This window comes from Hemiscyllium ocellatum, chromosome 10 (genome assembly GCF_020745735.1).
Source record: "Hemiscyllium ocellatum isolate sHemOce1 chromosome 10, sHemOce1.pat.X.cur, whole genome shotgun sequence".
Classification (NCBI taxonomy): domain Eukaryota; kingdom Metazoa; phylum Chordata; class Chondrichthyes; order Orectolobiformes; family Hemiscylliidae; genus Hemiscyllium; species Hemiscyllium ocellatum.
Window position 1 is genome coordinate 4,809,531 of NC_083410.1, and position 20,883 is coordinate 4,830,413.

Below are 20,883 nucleotides of genomic sequence, written 5' to 3' on the forward strand. Positions count from 1 at the left end.
CATGTTCAAATTTCTCCATCATTTCATCTCTCCCTAGCTCTGTAACGTTCTCCAGCCCTCAGAGAAGATATCAGTCTTCAGCATTTTGCTGACGTTAATCACTCCCCCGTGATGTCCATGTCTTCGGCTGTCTGGGATCTAAGATCTGGAATGCCATCCCTAACACTCCCTTGTCTGTCTCCCTCCTACTTTATGATGCACTTTTATGCTTGCATTTTTGACAACATTTTTAATCAACAGAATCCAGATCTCCAAGTGAGACATGAAACAATTGATCACCATACCTGGGAGATACTTGCCTTTTATTGGTCAGTATATTGAGTAAAGGAGTTAGGACATTATTTCGGCCACTTTTGGAATATTCCATACAATTCTGGTCTTCCTGCTACAGGAAAGATGTTGTTAAACGTGAGGGGTTCAGAAAAGATTTTTAAAAATGTTACCAGGGTTAGAGGGTTTGAGATATAGAGAGAGGCTGAACAGTCAGGGGCTTTTTTCCCTGGAGCGTCAGAGGCTGAGGGATGACATTATATAGGTTTATAAAATCATGAAGGACATGGATAGGATGAACAGCCAAGGTCTTTTTCCCAGTGTAGGGGAGACCAAAACTAAGGTGATTTGGGAAAGATTTAAAAGAGAACTAAGAGGCAGCTTTTTCATGCAGAGGGTGTTGCATGGATAGAATGAGCTGCCAGAGGAAATGGTGGCGGCTAGTACAATTGCAACATTCAAAAGTATCTGGATGGGTATATCAATAGGAAGGGTTTAGAGGGATATGGGCCAAGTGCTGGCAAATGGGACTAGATTAGTTTAGGATATTTGGTCAGCATGGACAAGTTGGACTGAAGGGTCTGCTTCAATGCTGTGTATCTCTATAGCACAATGACACTGCCCTGTTGAATGGCAGCACCTCCCGTGGTTTAGCACAGGTCACCAGGATGATCAGGGAAAACTGCCTTGCCAACAGATGCCAACACTGAAAATTACAAGCCCTAGTGCCACATGATGGTTTCATGTATGGCATTTGTGATAAAATCCCCTCAGGGACTAGCCTCTTAGTCACCAGTGATGATGCTCTATGTCATGAGGCAGCAGCTGAAATGGACTGAAGAAAATGGGCAGAAGAAAACAGACAAGGGGCTCAATGTCAGAGTTTGCTTGGCAGTGCCGCTGTGTAGCAGATGGTGATGTTTTCCTATACTCAAGGAATTATGTCAATGCAAGTTGTTGTTGTAAAGAGTGAACTAGTTGAGATTAACCTCTGACCCTTCCCTTGACTAACACCTGAGTCTCCGTGGCAATGCCTCTTGCTGTTGTGCACTCATGGATATCTGGTTACACCTCAATCTCCTCCTTACTCCCAAACGCCCAGTAACACCTGCGCCATCCCTTTCAGAAATTCTTTGTGATACCTGTACCATGCCCACTTAAACCTCACCGTCCAACAATGATTTCCTCATGGCAATCTTTCTCCCTCATCACTTCAAACAGCTCCTCATCCTGAGTGCCTTCAACCTACATCTAAACTCTGTCCTCATCTTCATTACAAATTGTACGCTCTACCTTGATCCCCTTCACTCACTGTCTCTCTGATTTTGACAGTTCCCTGTGCAATCCCTTTCCCCTTGCCATACCCCATCTTCCCCTGATTATGAATATGAAGGGTTTGGAGGGATATGGGTCAGGTGCTGGCAGGTGGGATGAGATTAGGTTCGGATATTAGCCCATCACGCCCTGAGCCTTTCCTCCCTCCACTCCAATATTGATGTTGTCTCCCCAGGGACAAGTAGATCTACCACATAGAGTCATAGAGATGTACAACCCATCCATGCTGACCAGATTACCTAACCTAATCTAGTCCCATTTGCTAGTACTCGGTCCATGTCCCTCTAAACCCTTCCTATTTATATCTCCATCCAGATGCCATTTAAACGTTGCAATTGTGTCAGCCTCCACCACTTCCTCTGGCAGCTCATTCCATACACGCACCACCCTCTGCGTGAAAAGGTTGCCCCTTAGGTCTCTTTTAAATCTTTCCTCTCTCGCCCTAAACCTATTCCCTCTAGTTCTGGACTCCCCCACCCCAGGGAAAAGATCTTGGCTGTTCATCCTATCCATGCTCCTCATGATTTTATAAACTTCCATAAGGTCACTGTTCAGCCTCTGTCTGCCACTCTGGTTCTAGGGAATGAGTCTTTAGATTTCCATTTGCCCTCTTGAACAATCATTGCCCCTGCTTGAGGCAACTGTTAATATTGAGATGTCAGTCAGTGATGTTAATGGTTGTGATGGTGGGTCTGCTCGCTCACTATTGTCACCAACCCTCAGCTCTGATACACAGTGCACTTTCTGGATGGAAATGGTTAATGGAAAACTGGTGAGGTTGGAGCTGATGGGGAGCACAGTGTATCCTCCCTGCTCAGTTTCTATTGACATTAGCATTTAGCTCTAAGGCAGCCCACAACATTCCTCATTAAATTCACAACATTCTGGAAACATTGCATGGTTAATCAGACAGACTGGGCCATACTCCAGAGTGAGTCAGACTCCTTGGCTTCCACAATTTAACAGCTATGGAAGAGTAGAGTTCATACTCAGAACACCAGCAGCTGAGCAGTTTTATCTGGAGGTAGTTTTTAACAAGGTAGGATAAGAGCTGGGGAGCATTTAAATGCTCCAATTTACCTGGAGTTTTATACTGATCTTCTAAACAAGTAGCTAGACCTGCACAAACTCAATGGGAACATTCTGAGTGACAATTGTAATCTTAGTTAAAAATCACACAACACCAGGTTATAGTCCAATAGGTTGATTTGGAAGCACTCGCTTTCAGAGCATTGCTAGTGCTTCCAAATAAACCTGTTGGATGATAACCTGGTGTTGCATGACTTTTAGCTTTGAGCTGAAAATGTGTTGCTGGAAAAGCGCAGCAGGTCAGGCAGCATCCAAGGAGCAGGAGAGTCGACGTTTCGGGCATGAGCATTTCTTCAGGATTGTCCACCCCAGCCCAATGGCAGCACCTCCACATCATCATTATAATCATGGACTGAATGAGAAGGAGCTGGGTGTTTTGGTTAAGGGATGGGAGCCCAGACTGGGGAAGATGGAATTTGAGATTTGAATAGGTCCCTGGCACAGTGGCACAGTGGTTAGCACTGCTGCCTCACAGCTCCAGAGACCTAGGTTCAATTCCTGCCTCGGGCAACTTCTGTATGGAGTTTGCGCATTCTCCCCGTGTCTGTGTGGGTTTCCTCCAGGTGCTCCGGTTTCCTCCCACAGTCCAAAAATGTGCAGGTTAGGTGAACTGGCCATGCTAAATTGCCCATAGTGTTAGGTGTAGGGGAACGGGTCTGGGTGGGTTCTCTTCGGAGGGCTGGTGTGGACTTGTTGGGCCGAAGGGCCTGTTTCCACACTGTAAGTAGGTAATCTAATCTAATCAAGACATATTAGTTCATGAGAGTTGTCTCCGCTGTTGGACAGTCAATATCAGTTAAGGAAAATTAATGTTGGGAATAAAATATAATTTAGTTTTATTTGGACAGAGAAGTCACTGGAAAGACCAGTATTTGTGGCAATTAACGTCAGAGACTCACTGAACATCGGGGAACATTTCTGAGTCAATCACGTTGCTCTGGTCTGAGGCCAGGCGTAGGCAAGACTAGGAAACAGCAGCAGATTTCCCTCCCTGAAGGACATGAGTGAACCAGATGGTGTTTATAATCAATTGATGATGGTTTCATGGTCATTGTTATGAGGATGAGCTCTCAGTTTTGAAATTACTCATGGAATTTAAATTCCACCAACTAACGTGGTGGAAATTCAGTCCATTTCCCCAGAACATTAACTCCGCCCTCCGAATTACACAGTGACATTCCCACCCACTGTTGTCAAATATTAAACAATAGTTACATCAAATCTAGGAGCAGGAGTGGGCCGTTTGGCCCTTCGAACCTGCTCCTAAGTCAATATGATCACAACTGATCATCCAACTCAATAGCCTGTTCTTCCTTTTCCCAAAGCTTTTGATCCATTTAGTCCCAAGTGCGATATCCAACATCTTTCTGAAATTATTCAATGTTTAAGCCTCAACCGTTTTTCTGTGGCAGAGAATTCCACAGGCTCACCATAGAAACCATTCTATCTGGATGTATCATGGCTTGGTATGACAACTGCTCTGCCAGGATCAAAGAGACTACAGAGCATTGTGAACACAGCCCAGTCCATTAAACAAGCCAACCTCCCATGCATTGACTCCATCTACATTTCCCACTGCCTCGGGAAAGCAGCCAACATCATCAAAGACCCCTCCCACCCTAGTTATACCCACTTCCAACCTCTTCCATCAGGCAGAGGATACAGAAGCTTAAACACAGGTTCCAATAGATTCAAGAACAGCTTCTTCCCAACTGTTATTAGACTCCTGGATGGACGTCTCAAATTTCAAATTTAATGTTGATCTTGCTCTTCTGACTGTGCTGCTTCTTTAACAAGGTTATACTGTCCTTGGCTTTATTTCCTCAGAGAGGTCATTAAAGCAGCAATTCTGAAAGGTCTGACTTGGAAGAGTTTTAGGGCCAGTTTGATTATAGTTAACAGATTCTGCCTCGGGCAAAAGGCCTTCCAATTTTAAAAAATCACTTGTATAATGAAAGGGGAGTGGCCAGTTCTCCCAGCTCTGCTTCTCTCTGGTTTGGTTTGACTTTAGCAAGCAGTCATTGTGAAGCTGTTGGACCCAAAGAGGCAGGTCCATGCTGACCCTCCCTCTCTCTGACATCTATCCTGTAAGATCTGTGTTTGATTTTACCTCTTGTGCCAAGAGGTGTTTATGGGGATTGTTGCAAGTGTTTGAAACAGCATCATTAAGTTGGGATGATTTGTTGGGTCTTCAGATAGGTTAAGTTATTCTATATTCTGTTCTGTTTTGTTTGTGTTCCTTTTGGTAATCTTGTAAATAAACTCTGTTTTGTTTAAAACTAAGTGATTTGACCAGCTGCATTCCTCCTGGAATATCCGCATCACATCTGCTTGAAACAACTAGCAAAGTTAGGATCTGGGCAACTTTCTTGAAATGTTTTGAGGGGACCTGGCCTGGTCCATAGTACTCTCTGCAATTTCTCTGCAGCTATAACATTGTATTCCTCGCTCTGTTTTACTACTGCAATGGCCTTTATATGGTATGATCTGCCTGCAATGCACACAAAACAAAACTTTTCACTGCACCTAGGCACATGTGACAATAATAAATCAAATATCTCTGGGTGGAGAAATTTCTCCTCATCTCAGTCCTTAATGATCTACCCTATATCCTTCGACTATAACCTCTGGTTCCAGACTCTGCTGCCATTGGGAACATCCTTCCTGCATCGAGCCTGTCGAACTCTGTTAGAATTTTTTTAGGTTTCCATAAGATTCCCCCCATCATTTTTCCGAACACAGTGAATTTCCAGTTAACCATTTCAATGTCTCCTCATATGTCAGTCCTGCCATACCAGAAATCAGTCTGGTAAACCTTTGTTGCACTCCCTTGAGGGCAAGAAAATTCTTCCTCAGGTAAGGAGACCAAAACTGCACACGATATTCCAGATTTGGCCTCACTAAAGTCCTATGTAATTCCATCAAGACATCCCTGCTAGTTTAGTGATTAGATATGTGTCTAAAGTTGAGATTTTGGATATCTACTTTGTGGATTGGATAAAGACATTGGAAATGAAAAGGTTTTGAATTGGTACTGAGCATTAGTCCATGACAGGCATTTTGTCATGTGACACAATGAACCAATTCCATTGCTGTGGTCTGGGACATTTAGCAGTCGATGGGCGTGGAAGAACTCAGAGCTGAAAATGTGTTGCTGGAAAAGCGCAGCAGATCAGGCAGCATCCAAGGAACAGGAAGTTCGACGTTTCGGGCATAAGCCCTTCTTCAGGAAACTTATGCCCGAAACGTCGAATTTCCTGTTCCTTGGATGCTGCCTGACCTGCTGCGCTTTTCCAGCAACACATTTTCAGCTCTGATCTCCAGCATCTGCAGACCTCACTTTCTCGTGGAAGAACTCAGGCCTGGTTTATTTTCAAATTGAGGTGTGAATGGGGTTCAATCGTCATCCCTCCAGGCCCTGATTCTAATTGTAGCTGCTGTCCACCTATAATATTTACTGAAAACAAACTGGACCAAATGGGTGACTGAAGATATCAAGAGACCTGAGAAAACCTCTCACATGCCAGTGAAAGTGTGTATGCCCAATGAACCCACAATCCAAAATAGAGAGTAGCCTTTGGTATAATGTCAAACTTCTTCACTCTCAATTCCCTGAAGCTCAGTAAGGCAGGAAAATAACTTATTCATCATTGTGTAACTAAAGACCGTCAGACTAACAGCCTCATACATTCTCAGACAGTGGAATGTTCCAGTTATTCTCTGAAGCTTGGAACTGTTCTTGTAGTTGTACTGTTGAAGGTTGAACTGTTCCCATTTAGCCTTTGGAAGAGAAAAAGAAACAATTCCTAAATGTCTCTGTACCAATTGCCTCTGTCCCTTGGCCCCATTGCAGGCTATCCTCAATTCCCAAATAATTACGCTATTTTCTTCAACTGGTTCTGCACTGTAAACTTCCAAATTCTCTACAACTCTTAACATTGACCTGCAGTTACATTTAAGTTTCTTAGGGGGCTTGACAGGGTTGATGCGGCAAGGTGGTTTCCCCTGCGTGAGGGACCAGACAGTATCATCTCAGACATAGGGGTCATATATTTAAGGTAGAGATGGAGAGGCATTTCTTCTCTCAGAGCAAATGTATCTGTGGAATTCTTTCCCATGGGGACAGTGGAGGCTGGGTCATTGCGTGAGAGATTTTTAATCAGCAAGGGAATCAAGGATTATGGATAAAATGCAGGAAACTGGAGTTGATTATCAGATCAGCCATGAACTCATTGAATGGCAGTGCAGACTTAATGGGCTGAATGGCCTACTTCTGCTCTTATGACTTATGGTCTTCTTAAGGTCTTTAAGAATGGCAGCCAATGACCAGTGGAGTTCTATGGGGTCAGTAATGGGATTTATATTAGCATCATACATAAGCAATCTGGTTAAAGAATCTGAGGACATTATTGCTAAGCTTCCAGACAACACAAAGATAATTGGAGAGACACTGCTGAGGTGGGAAGGCTGCTGAGGGACTTGGATGGACTCAGAGGTTGTCAAAGAAATTGCAGGTAGAATACAATGTTGGAATGTGTGAGGTTATGCATTTTGGTAGGAAGAATTCAGATGTAGACTATTTTCTAAATGGGGAAAAGCTTTCAAAATCTGAAGACTTTGGAAATCTCAAGGACTTGACTTTTCCTTCAAGATTCCCTTAAGGGTAACATGCAGGTTCTGTTGGCAAAAAGGAAGTTAAATGTAATTTTAGCATTCATTTCAAGAGGGTTAGAATACAAGTGCAGAGATAAGTTGCTGAGGCTGTATGAAGCTCTGGTTAGATCACATTTGGAATATTGTGAGCAGTTTTGGGCCCTGTATCTAAGGGAAGATATGCTGGTCTTTGGGGGGTCCAGAGGAGATTTATAAGAAAGATCCCTGGGATGAAGGGAATGTCATATGAGGAGTGGTTGGGGACTCTCGGTCTGTACGCGATAGAGTTTAAAAGGATAGGGGGGCTCTGATTGAAACGCACAGAATACTGAGAGGCCTGGATAAAGGAGACATGAAGGAGATTTTTCCACTAATAGGAGAGATTAGGTCCCAAGGGCACAGCGTCAGAATGAAGGGATGATGGGATGAAGGTGTTGCTGGCTAAGCCAGCATTTATTGCCCATTCCTAATTGCCCAGAGGGCAATTAAACATCAACTTCACTAGAGTCTGGAGTCACATGTAAGACCAGATAAGGATGGCAGCTTCCTTCCCTAAAGGGCATTAGTAAACCAGATGGATTTTCCCCAACAATCAACAGTTGATTCATGGCCATCATTAGGCTCTTAATTCCAGATATTTATTGAATACAAATTTAGCCATCTTTCATGACAGGATTCAAACCCAGGTACCCCAGAGCATTACATCAGTGTCAGGATTAACAGCTCAGCGATAATGCCACGAGGCCATCATCTCCTCAGTTCAGGACTGAGATGAAGAGGAATTTCCTCAGCCAGTGAGTGGTGAGTCTATGCAACTCATTGCTGCAGAGGCCTGTGGAGGCCAAGTCATTGAGTGTAGTTAAAACAGAGATGGATAGGTTCTTGATTGGTAAGGGGATCAAGGGTTACGGGGAGAAGACAGGAGAATGAATTTGAGAAACATATCAGCCATGATCGAATGGCGAAGAGACCTAATGGGCCAAATGGCCCAATTCTACTTCTACATCTTACGGTCTTGGTTTCTGTCTGTCATCTCAGCATGAGTAATAAGGAGAGGTGAGGGCCTGGTGTTATTAATTGAATAGCAATCCAGAGACACAAGCAATAGTTTTGGGTTTTGAATTTGAATTGAATAAAATAATCTATAATTAAAAGTCTAATGTCAACTATATAACCATTGCTGTTTGTTGTAAAAACCCATTTGACTCACTAATTATCCTTTAGGAAGGAAATCTGCCGTCCTTACCTGGTCTGGCCTATGTGTGATTCCACATCCACAACGATGTGGTCAGCTCTTAACCCACATTCTGAAATGGCCCAGCCAGCTACTCTGTTGTATCCCAAGGGTAACAGAGGACAGCCAATAAATGGTGGCCCACCCAGCCACAGCCACATTCCCACGAGGCATGAAATCAATGTTGGAGGATCCTGTCCTGAGAGATGTTGATTGGGAAAAGGGGAGAAGTTTGTGGCCTGAGGAAGAAGGGAATCGACTCAATTTTAATAGCTTGGCATGAGAATCTGATGAGACATTGGAGCAGGCAAGTTTTCACTGAGGCTCAGGAGAGAAGGAGAGATGTTCACTGCCAAGATCAACAGGACCATTTCAACAGCAACATTTCCCTGAGGCCTTTAACTTTGTTCTGGAGCTCCAGAGCTTAATGCTGTTGTTATGTACACGGCCTGAGTGATCACAATAAAATGTGAACTCAAACCCCAGTGGGGACAGTTTAGAAAATTGAATCCAGTTAAAACCCGGAAATGGAAGCTGCTATCAGTAAAAAAAACTGTAAGGATGTCAGTCAATCCTAAAATCCAGTCACTTGATGTCCTTTAGGGAGAGAGACCAGCTGTCCTTACCCAGTCCACACTTTACGGAATTTCAGACCCTTGCCAACTTGAGTCTCTCATAACTGACCTCTGATGCAATTGAGCAAACTGCTCACTTATACCAAACTGTGGCTGTAGCTCACTAACTTCTCAGCATGGACAATAACTACCAGCTTTACCAATGACTCTTGAGTTGCTGGGATAATGAGTGGGAATCTATTGTGTTGGTCAGTGTTTCACTGCTGATGTAGAAATCTGGAAACATATACATCTGAAAGCTATTTTCTGATGACTTCAGGATAAGAGGTATCCCAGAGTAACCACTGCTTGATTACAGTAAACAATTCTGTGTTGGCTGTGGAATGTTGGCGAGTTTGACAGAGGGGGTGCTGTGGGATGACTGGGTGAGGTCATGACTAGCTCAGAACAAAAGAATCTCTCATTTTATAAAAATTGTGTTGTTAATCTTCAAATCTCCACTTTCCTTCCATTCTCGTCCACCTGTACTGGTCCCTACTGGTGTAGAGATACCTGCAGAATCTGGCTTAACCTCACCGTACCCCAATTCTCATTGACATTTTTGGCTGAAGGGAATCACAATTCATCCTCACGTGATACTGAGCCAGACATGACATGAAGACATGATGTGAGTCAGGGAAGGAACCTTGGCTGAACCCCAGTGAAACTGAGCACAGTATGGCTAGAGTCCAGCTGGAATAACTCCTGCACAGTGTCTGTGGCAGCTGTCTGTAAGAGCAGGGCTTTAATAAAAGACCTTGTGGTGCAGTTGGATTGGCATCAACTCAGACTTAAGCAGCAACTTACTGGGAAATGGAATAAAAGGAAGACTTACATTTACATAGAGCCTTATCATAATCCAAAAAACTACAGGTTCTTTTTTATTTGTTCACAGGTCATGGATGTCACTGGCCAGACCAGCATGTATTGCCCGTCCTTAGTTGCCCTTGAGAAGGTGGTTGTGAGCTGCCTTCTTGAACCACTGCAGTCCATGATGTTGTAGGTTGACCCACATGCCCTTGGGGAGGGAATTCCAGGATTCTGACCCAGCAACAGTGAAGGAACAGCAATATATTTCCAAGTCAGGATGGTGAGTGGCTTGGAGGGGGATTGTAAGTGATGAGGTTCCCATGGATCTGATGCTTTTGGTCTTTGAGACGGTTAACGTCATTGGTTTGGAACGTGCTGTCAAAGAAGATTAACCCCAATTCTTTTGCAGGTGAATTTCTGCAGTGCATTTTATAGATTTTTTATTCATGTATGGAAAGTGGACACCCATCCCTAATTGCCCTTGATCTGAGTGGCTTGCTCATTCGTGTGGGTCTGGAGTCACATGCAGTATAAGCCACGTGACTCCAGACCATGTAAGGATGGCAGACTTCACTCTGTCTGGGAGGTTTCTTTTACAACAACTGACAGTGGTCACATCCTCACTATTTCAATTTCAGATATTTATTGTATGTAAATTTTAGCATCTGCCCTGTTGGGATTTGAACACAGGTCCCTGGAACATTAGCCTTGAGTTAGAGAGTCAAAGAGTCATTTACAGCATGGAAGCAAACCCTTTGGTCTAGCCCGTCCATGCCGACTAAACATCCTAAATTAATCTAGTCCAATTTGCCAGCATTTGGCCCATACCCCTCTGAACCCTTCTTGTTCATATACCCATCCAGAAGCGTTTTAAATGCAGTAATTGTACCAGCCTTTACCACCTCCTCTGGCAGCTCATTCCATATATACACCACCCTCTGTGTGAAAATATTGCCCATTCGGTCCCTTTTAAATCTTTCCCCTCTCACCATAAACTGGTTCTGGACACCCTCATCCCAGGGAAAAGACCTTCTCTGTTTATCCTAACCATGCTCCTCATGATTTAATAAACCTCTATAAGGACACCCCTCAGCCTCTGATGCTCCAGGAAAAACAGACACATCCAGATACCTTTTAAATGTTGTAATTGTTCCGGCCTCCACCACTTCTTCTGGCAGTTCATTCCAGACATGCAACACTCTCTGCTTGAAGGATTTGCCTCTTAGGTCCCTTTTCAATCTTTCCCATCTCACCTTAGTTTTGGTCTCGCCTACGCTAGGAAACAGACCTTGGCTGTTCATCCTATCCATGACCCTGATGATTTTGTAAACCTCTATAAGGTCACCCCTCAGCCTCCGACGCTCCAGGGAAAACAGCCCCAGCCTGTTCAGCCTCTTCCTATAGCTCAAATCCTCCAACTCTGGCAACATCCTTCTAACTCTTTTTTGAACTCTTTCTAGTTACACAGCATCCTTCCTATTGCAGGAAGACTAGAACTGAACACAGTATTCCAAAAGTGGCCTAACCAATGTCCTGTACATTTCTGGATTACCAGCCCAGTAGGTGATAGCCTTTTGGCATCATCATTAGTCTATTAATCCAGAGGCTCACGTAATGTCCCAGGGACCCAGATTTGAATCCCGCCGTAGCAGATAATTCTATAAAAATTTGGAAATAACTGTCTAACAATGACCATGAAACTATTGCTGAGTGTTGGGAAATACCCATCTGGTTCACTAATAGCCTTTCGGGAAGGAAACTGCCACCTGGTCTGGAAAAGCGCAGCAGGTCAAGCAGCATCCAAGGAACAGGAAATTCGACGTTTTGGGCATAAGCCCTTCTTCAGGAATGAGGAAAGTGTGTCCAGCAGGCTAAGATAAAAGGTAGGGAGGAGGGACTTGGGGGAGGGGCGATGGAGATGTGATAGGTGGAAGGAGGTCAAGGTGAGGGTGATAGGCCAGAGTGGGGTGGGGGCGGAGAAGTCAGGAAGAAGATTGCAGGTTAGGAGGGCGGTGCTGAGTTCGAGGGATTCGACTGAGACAAGGTGGGGGGAGGAGAAATGAGGAAACTGGAGAAATCTGAGTTCATCCCTTGTGGTTGGAGGGTTCCCAGGCTTTTCCAGCAACACGTTTTCAGCCCTGATCTCCAGTATCTGCAGACCTCACTTTCTCCTTACCTGGTCTGGCCTACATGTGACTCCAAACCCACAGCAACTCCTAATTGCTTCCTGGGTAATTATGGATGGGCAATAAGTGCCATTCCAGCCATATGATGATGACTCTATCCCATGATTGATTTTATTAAAAAGCCCAGTGACATTGTCATTCGTCCACTATGTCCCCAGTGTTACACACTACTGCTACTGAGTGTGGGTGGTGGAGGGAGTGGATGCTTGTGGATGTAGTGTCAATCAATTGGGCTACTTTGTCCTGAATGGGGAAAGCTTCCTGACGTCTGCTGGAACTACCTTCGTTTGAATAAACAACACACAAGACATTGACTCCATCTGAGACAATGCAGCCCAGTGAATCAGCGCCACTGTTGTGTGGGAAAGGGCAGTGACCAGAAGGGGCACAACATACACAAGTAAATGGTTGATCAGTGTTTGCTGCTTTCAGTTGATGGAAGAATGAATGGGGATGAAAATAGGAGATCACCCTCAGCTGCTTCAAAGAATGAAATGGGATCCTCCTCACTCACCAGCAGAGATGGACGGGATCTCTCTGTTGTGTGATCTGAAAATACCACATCTCATAATGTCTCTGTACCAGAGCAACAGCTGAGGTCAGGTGCTGAGTCCCAAAGTACAGACTGGAATTTCTGGCTCAGAATGTGCAGAGATCAGACTGACAACCTGCAGACGTGCAGATCATGCTAAATCACCAATGAATCTGAGGGGGGGCTCAGTGGTTAGCACTGCTACCTCGCAGGGACCTGAGTTCAATTCCACCCTTGGGTGACTGTCTGTGTGGAGCTTACACATTCTTCTCGTGTCTGCATAAGCTTCCTCCCACAGTCCAAACATGTGCAGGTTATGTGGATTTGCCATACTGAATTGCCCATATTGTTCAGGGATGTGCAGGTTAGGTGGATTACCCATGGGCAATGCAGGGTTATTGGGTGGGTGGGATACTTTTCAGAGGGTCAGTGTGGATTTGATGGGTTGAATGGCCTGCTTCAGTGATTCTACGAATTGAAGGGCTTTGTTGACAGCATCTTGTAATATAATTTTATTTTTCAGTTATCTGCACATTTAAAAATGAGAGGAATTTTATCAGCAGTGATTGTGAGGTAAGGGTTCAGCTCTATTCCAGCCTGGAATCTCCAATCAGTGATAACGTAAAGGCAGGACGACAGTCAGCGCAGGATAATCTCGAACTCAGTGTAGTGGAGCTAATTAGGGCATGATTCACGTTTTCTGTAAGGCTCGACATGTTACATAATCAACAGTGATGTCTCTGTTGTTAAGGTTGAATGGGTCCTGGTGTTGTTGATTTATCTACTTGCACAAAGGGCCTTTATAAATGGAAAAACTCTGTCATGAGACAAGTTTAATTGTTTAAAAGACCCACTACAGACTGATGGCCAGAGAGACGCATAATCAGATATCAGGATTAAATGATGAACTTTGTATTTTTTCTGACCCTGTTAGAATCCCCAGGTAGTGTCTTCAACAAGATAGATTTATTTTGAGAAAGAAGAAAAGAACTTGAAATGACAGGGTGCCTTTGATTCTGGATCAGTGGTGCTGGAAGAGCACAGCAGTTCAGGCAGCATCCAACGAGCAGGCTGCTCGTTGGATGCTGCCTGAACTGCTGTGCTCTTCCAGCACCACTGATCCAGAGTCTGGTTTCCAGCATCTGCAGTCATTGTTTTTACCAGGGTGCCTTTGATGACTTCAGAGTGCAGTCAAAGGTTTCACAGCCAACAAGTTACATGCAAAGTGTGGTTAATGCTGATGGTAATGGCAGAACTGAACCTTAAGCTTGGGGAGTGGGGGATAGGTGGGGAGCAGGGTCTGAGAGAAGGGTAGGGGCAAAGCAGGAGCCAAGGAAAAGACTGTCTATTTATCTTATCCATGCCCCTCATGATTTTATAAACCTCTTTAAGGTCACCCCTCAGCCTCTGATGCTCCAGGAAAAACAGCCCCAGCTTATTCAGCCTGTGTGTAGCACAAATCCTCCAACCCTGGCAACATCATTGTAAATCTTTCCAGAATCCGTTTAAGTTTCACAACATCCTTCCAATAGGAAGGAGACCAGAATTGCACAATATTCCAAAACTGGCCTAACCAATGTCCTTTACAGCCACAACATGACCTCCCAACTCCTCAGATCGATGCTTTGATGACTCGATGACTCTAATGAGACTCAGCTGGAATATTGTGTATGGATGGCACTACATCCATAGGGAAGTTGTGAATACATTGGACAGAGAGTATAGAAACGATTTACAAGAACGGTTCCAGGGATGAGAAATGTCAGTGATGAGGGAGAGATTGAGACAGTTCTCCTCAGAGAGAGGAAGGCTGCGAAGAGATTTGTTAAATGTAGGAGCACATTACTGCAGATGCTGGAATCTGTGCTGAACACAACAAATGCTGGAGATCACAGCAGGTCAGGCAGCACCCATGGAGAAAGAACAAGCTAACGTTTCAAGTCTAGATGACTCTTCATTAGAGCTGAAGTGAAATGTGGAAGGGGCGGCACTGCTGCAATGGCGGTGGGGGGGGGGGGCGAGGTGCTGGCGGAGAAAGGATGTTGAGAGTTCACATTAAGTGATTGGAATGTGAGGCTTGTTGGGGTAGATGGGAGAAGTTATTCCCACTCATAAAGGAAACACAGCTAAGAGGGCTTAGATTTAAAGTGATTTGTTAGTGGTTAGGATGTGGAGTGCACTGCCTGCAAACGTGGTGAAGGCAGATTCAATGGAGACAGTGAAGAGGGGCATTGGCTGATTATTTGGATAGAACTAGTGTGTAAGGGTTTGCGGGACAAGCAGGGGATTGCCACTCAGTAATGATGCTCGTTTGAGCCGGTGTAGTCATGATGGGCTGAATGGCCTCTGTCTTCTCTGGAACAATTCTGCAACTTTGAATTCAATTGTATGATTTGGCGGGGTGTATCTTGAGCTTATCTGTGCCACAGTTTATATGAATGTTCCCAGATCCCAGCACTAGCGGGGGGTGGGGGAAGCAAATGAACCCTTTTCACACTGACGATGGGTCACAAACTACCAACAGGAAGGTTCTGTGGTACACATCCTTCAAAAGGCAACATAGGGACACAGCCAATGTCGTTGTAACTCTGACTTTGACTGACTCCCTGAAAGGATGTTTGAAACAAAAAGAGATCAGTCACTGTCTCTGGAAATGAAGGATCACATTTTATCTTTGTTCCTTTTCAACTGAACTGCAATGGACTGGTTCCTACATCCCGTGGCCCCAGACCAGGTTATATACAGACCTGTCTCAACCAAGGCAAAGCTGTGGGTCTAGAAAATGCACAGCATGATCCAAACTGTTAGGCCCTCCTGTGGGCACTCCCTCAGTTTCTACACTAATGAGAAAATCTCTGTTTTGCAATGAGCCCAAACAATTTGCAGGGGAAAATGGAAGTTCAAGTCTGTCCTCAACGCTTGGATATTAGGAGTTGGGATTGTGCCTTAGACCTACATCACAGTTGAGCAACAAACTCTAATTACTCCACACTTATCTGGATGAGTGCGGCTCAAAAAACCATTGAAGATATTTGACACCATCCAGGATAAAGCAGTGCACTTGTTCAGCACCACATCCACAAGCCCCTACTCCCTCCACCACCAACGCTCAGTTGTACTATCTACAAGATGCACTGCAGAAATTCACCAACAAGCCTCAGGCAACACCTTCCAAACCCACGACCGCTTTTATCTAGAAGGGTAAGGGCAATAGGTACATGGGTGCACTACTCCCCTGCAAGTTGTGCTCCAAGCCACTCACCATCTTGACTTGGAAATGATTCCGTTTCTTCACTGTCGCTTGGGAAAAATCATGGAACTCCCTCCCTAAATGCATTATGTGTCTACCTGCAGCACATGGACTGCAGTGGTTCAAGAAGCACCAGCATCTTCACAAGGGACAACTAACGACAGGCAATAAATGCTGGCCCAGCGAGCTCGTCATTACATGAAAGAATTAAACAAAAGCCCACAACCCTCTCTGACTGGATCTAACACAAGGGATGAGGTCTTTGTTTCCGAACAGATCCCTTTATGCATCAACATTGCCACGGTAACCAGGAATTTTTTGAATACAGAGTTACAGTCAGAAGTGCAATTGCAGTATCGTAACGTTTCATCTGCCAGATGCTGTGAATGTTTAGAAAGGACGAGCTGACTGGATCCAGGGAGTGTGCTGCCGGGTTGATTCAGACTGGGTCTGACAGTGATCAAAGAAAGACTTTAGTCCCAGCCTGAGGTGAGACAGATCCAGTCATGGGGAAAATGACAACATTCTGACAGATCTGAGTTGGCACTGTGAATCGTTCTTGAACAGATGAATGAAGATGGGAAAAGCAAACATGGAACGATTAAACTGATGAGAAGCATAGTGAACAGAACGATGATTGTTGCTGCTGGACTAGACTCCAGGTTTCATAATCCCAGAGACCAGGAGCTTAAGTACCATGCTGAACAATCCGAGAATGTGAATGCGATTTAAACAGAAGTGAAATAGCTGGAGTGTATAAAAATGATGAAAAATGCAGCATTGTCATTAATTCGTAGCCATTCAGTCATGTCTGTTTTCCAAAGCAAACCTATTGTTCTTACCCAGGTTTGGTTCTTTATGACTCCAAACCCATCCCACACTGGTTGATGAGGAGGAATCAGGGTGAGGCAGTAATCTTGAGTCCCAGGCTACTGCTCTGGAGTCATGGGTTTGAATGCCATCAGGGCAGATGGTAGAATTTGAATTCATTCTGGAATCAAAATCTAACCCAATGTTAACCATAAAAAAACCATTAATTGTTATAAAAACTCATTGGGTTCGCTCATGTCCATTGGGGAAGGACATCTGCTGTGCTTACCTGGTCCGGTCTACGTGACTCTAGACCCTCAGCAATGTGGTTAACTCTTAATTGCCCTCCAGGCAATTAAGGATGGGCAATAAATGCTGACCCAGCCAACGATGTCCATATACAGTGAATGAATGAAGAAACCCTAGGCTATGCAGTCTCCCACCCCAGGTTATACCCATGGTCCGGCTGAATGGCAGAGATGCCAATTTTGTGCCCACAGCACTGACCACCAGCCAATCAATGATAACTCGGATCCAAATCTGGCACTATCACAAAACCATCATGCCAATAGTTCACTGTATGCTTTGGGGAAAAAAACCTCTCTCCACCAAAAAACTGAAATGGCTTCGTTCATTCATTTCATTGCTGTCATTAGAACTTTCTCTGTACAAATTGGGTGACACATTTAGCTACATTGCAATGGATGACTATTAAAAGTTTGCTGAATTTAATGCATTTATTTGCAATCCTGGGATTTGCTCCCTGACTGGATCAAGAGGTTGTCGAGCAAGCAAAAGTGTAGCACCAGGTTACAACAGGTAAGGCCATAAAACCATAAAATCTAGGAGCAGAATTAGGCCATTCAGCCTATCGAGACTGCTCCATCATGTCTGTTATGTTTCTTAACCACATTCTCCTGCCTTCTCCCCATAACTCTTGATCCCCTTACCAATCAAGAATGATCTATGTTTAACTTAAATATACTCAATGATTTGGCCTCTGCAGCCCTCAGTAGCAATAAGCACCACAAAGCCACTTCCCTCTGACTGAAGAAATTCCTCCATGGTATGCAATTCTTATTCCTATTATGTTATTCCAGCTGTATGGTATCTAGCACCACCTTACTTTTAATTTTTGTAATTATCTCTCTGTCTCATAAGCTGCAGGCTAGAGTGCTCCGAGGCATGATATATTGGCAAAACCAAGCAGACGCTATGACAACAGATGAATGGACACAACACAACAATCATCAGTGAGGAATGTTCCCTCCCAGTGGGGGAGCACTTCAACAGTCTAGGACATTCAGCTCGGATCTTCAGGTGACCACCCTCCAAGGTGGACTTCAGGATACGCACCAATGGAGAGTTGATGAGCAGAGACTGATAGCCAAACTTGATACCCATAAGGATGGCTTCAACCTGGTTCATGTCGCACTGTAGGTGACCCCACTACACTCCACACTCACACACACATTCTTACACATCACACACTCACACAGACCCTCTCTCATACACACCCTCTCTCTCACACACACCCGTGCACACAAACGCACTCTTACATATCACACACTCACACAGACCCTCTCTTATACACACCCTCTCTCTCACAAACACACATATGCTCTTACACACTCACACAGACCCTCTCTCATACACACCCTGTCTCTCTCTCTCTCTCACACACACACACTCACATGTTCATCTTTTCACAGGCATATACTCAGTCACACTAGTGCACACTATATCACCTCCTTCCACCTATCCCACCTCCATCGCCCCTCCCCCTAGTCCCTCCTCCCTACCTTTTATCTCAGCCTGCTTGGCTCTCTCTCTCTTATTCCTGATGAAGGGCTTATGCTCGAAACGTCGAATTCTCTATTCCTGAGATGCTGCCTAACTGCTGTGCTTTGACCAGCAACACATTTGCAGCACACTATATCAAGCACATACACACACTCACATTCACATGCACGCACTCACACACTCTTTCCCACACATATTGAGTTTTTCTCTCCCCCTCACACACACACATGCGCACACATATACACACACACACACACACACACACACACACACACACACACACACACACACATATACATATAAGTCTATGGGGTGATTTGTATTTGCAGATAAATTTTATTTTGTTCAAAAAACACAATCTGTAGGCATGATGTGGAGGCAGTCAGTCCACGTGACATTTATAAATTTCTACTTTGGAAATAGAACCAATCTGACTCAAGTTTGGGATATCTCACACCTTTAATGCATTGTTTGAACTGAAATGTCACTTCTTTATTTATACTGATAAAACCTTAAGTTATCTCAGGATAAATTGAGAGAAGTTCTGGGACTTACATATTAACTGCATTCACATTCTCGGTGATTAAAGATGTAACAGCAATCTAGGTTTGTTCAATACACCACCTCAGTTGTATGACACCTTGATCTTTTACTATATATTCTGTGTCCTATGATCTTGCCTCACTACCTTCCCGATGAAGAAACATTGCTCTGAAAGCTTGTACAGTACTCCCAAATAAACTTGTTTGAGTATAACTTAGAGCTGTGTGACTTTTAACTCCATTAATCGGATTATAGGTCATCCATTCACTTGTTATTCAGCTATTGACACTTTACTCACACCATCTGACGCACTCGATCACCTGCAGTGACCTATTGTTCGGCCTGTCGACTCTCCATTCACGCCATTTGTATGATCTTTTGATTTCTCTGATTACAAAGTCTGTGTCTGGATGCTCTCTTTACTCCACCTGATGAAGGAGCAACACTCCGAAAATTTGTGATTTAAAATGTTGGATGATAACCTGATATCATGTTACTTTTGACATTTATAAAAGGGTCATCCCTTCACTCTGAGACTGTGCTCTTGGGCTATAGTCTCTCCTACTTGTGGAGACATCCTCTCCAAGTCCTCTGAGTCCAGGATTCTCAGTATTCTGTAAGTTTCAGTCAGATTCCCCCTCATCCTTCTAAGCTCCATCGAGTACAGACGCAGGGTCCTCAACTGCTCATTATAACATTTAAAAGTCATCTGGATGGGCATATGAATAGGAAGTGTTGAGAGGGATATAGCCCAAGTGTCGGCAAATGGGGCTAGATTAGGTTCAGATATCTGGTTGGCATGAACAAGTTGGACCGAAGGGTTTGTTTCCAAATCAATCATCTCAATGATTTTACGACTCTATATGACAAGGCCCTCATCCCTAGGCTCATTCTTGGAAACCTCCTCTGGACTGCTTCCAAAGCCTGCACATGCCTCCTCTGATATGGGTCCAAATTGCTTGGAATATTCTAAATGCAGTCTGATGAGAACCTGACTGTAAACAGTGACTGTTTAGAGGGAGCTTTGTAAAAAGGAGCTACCATTTTTATAGAAATGATGTGGTGGTGCCAGTGTTGGACAAAGTTAAAAATCATACAACACCAGGTTATTGTCCAACAGGTTTAATTGGAAGTACTAGCTGTCGGAGCACTGCTCTTTCATCAGGTAACTAGCTGAGCTGGATCATAAGACACATAATTTATAGCAACTGATGTGATATATTGAACAAACCGAGATTGTTCAGCCTTTCACCTTTTAGAATGGGTTGCAGGTATCAGTTCATTAATATGTAAATCCCAGAACTTCTTTCAAGTTGCATTCCTGAGATAACTTAAGGTTTTATTTTAAAAAGTGACATCTCGACTCAGATAATGCATTAAAGGTGTGAGGTTACATTCTGAGTGTATTCGAATCTTGAGCCAGACTGGTTCTATTTCCAAAGAACAAATTTATGAAATTTCGTATGGATTGATTGTTTGCAGATTGTGCACTTTTTTGAACAAAACAGAATGTATCTGCAAATACAATTCTGCAAATGCAAACTCAAGACTGAAATACAGACAGACTTTAACCTCACACCTTTAATGTACTGTCTGAGCTGAGATGTCACATTTTTGTTGTAAAACCTTAAGTTATCTTGGGGAATGTGAATTGAAAAAAGTTCTGGGATTTACTTATTAATGAACTGATACATGGAACTCATTCTAAAAGATGAAAGACTTAACAACAATCTAAGTTTTCTTCAATATATCTT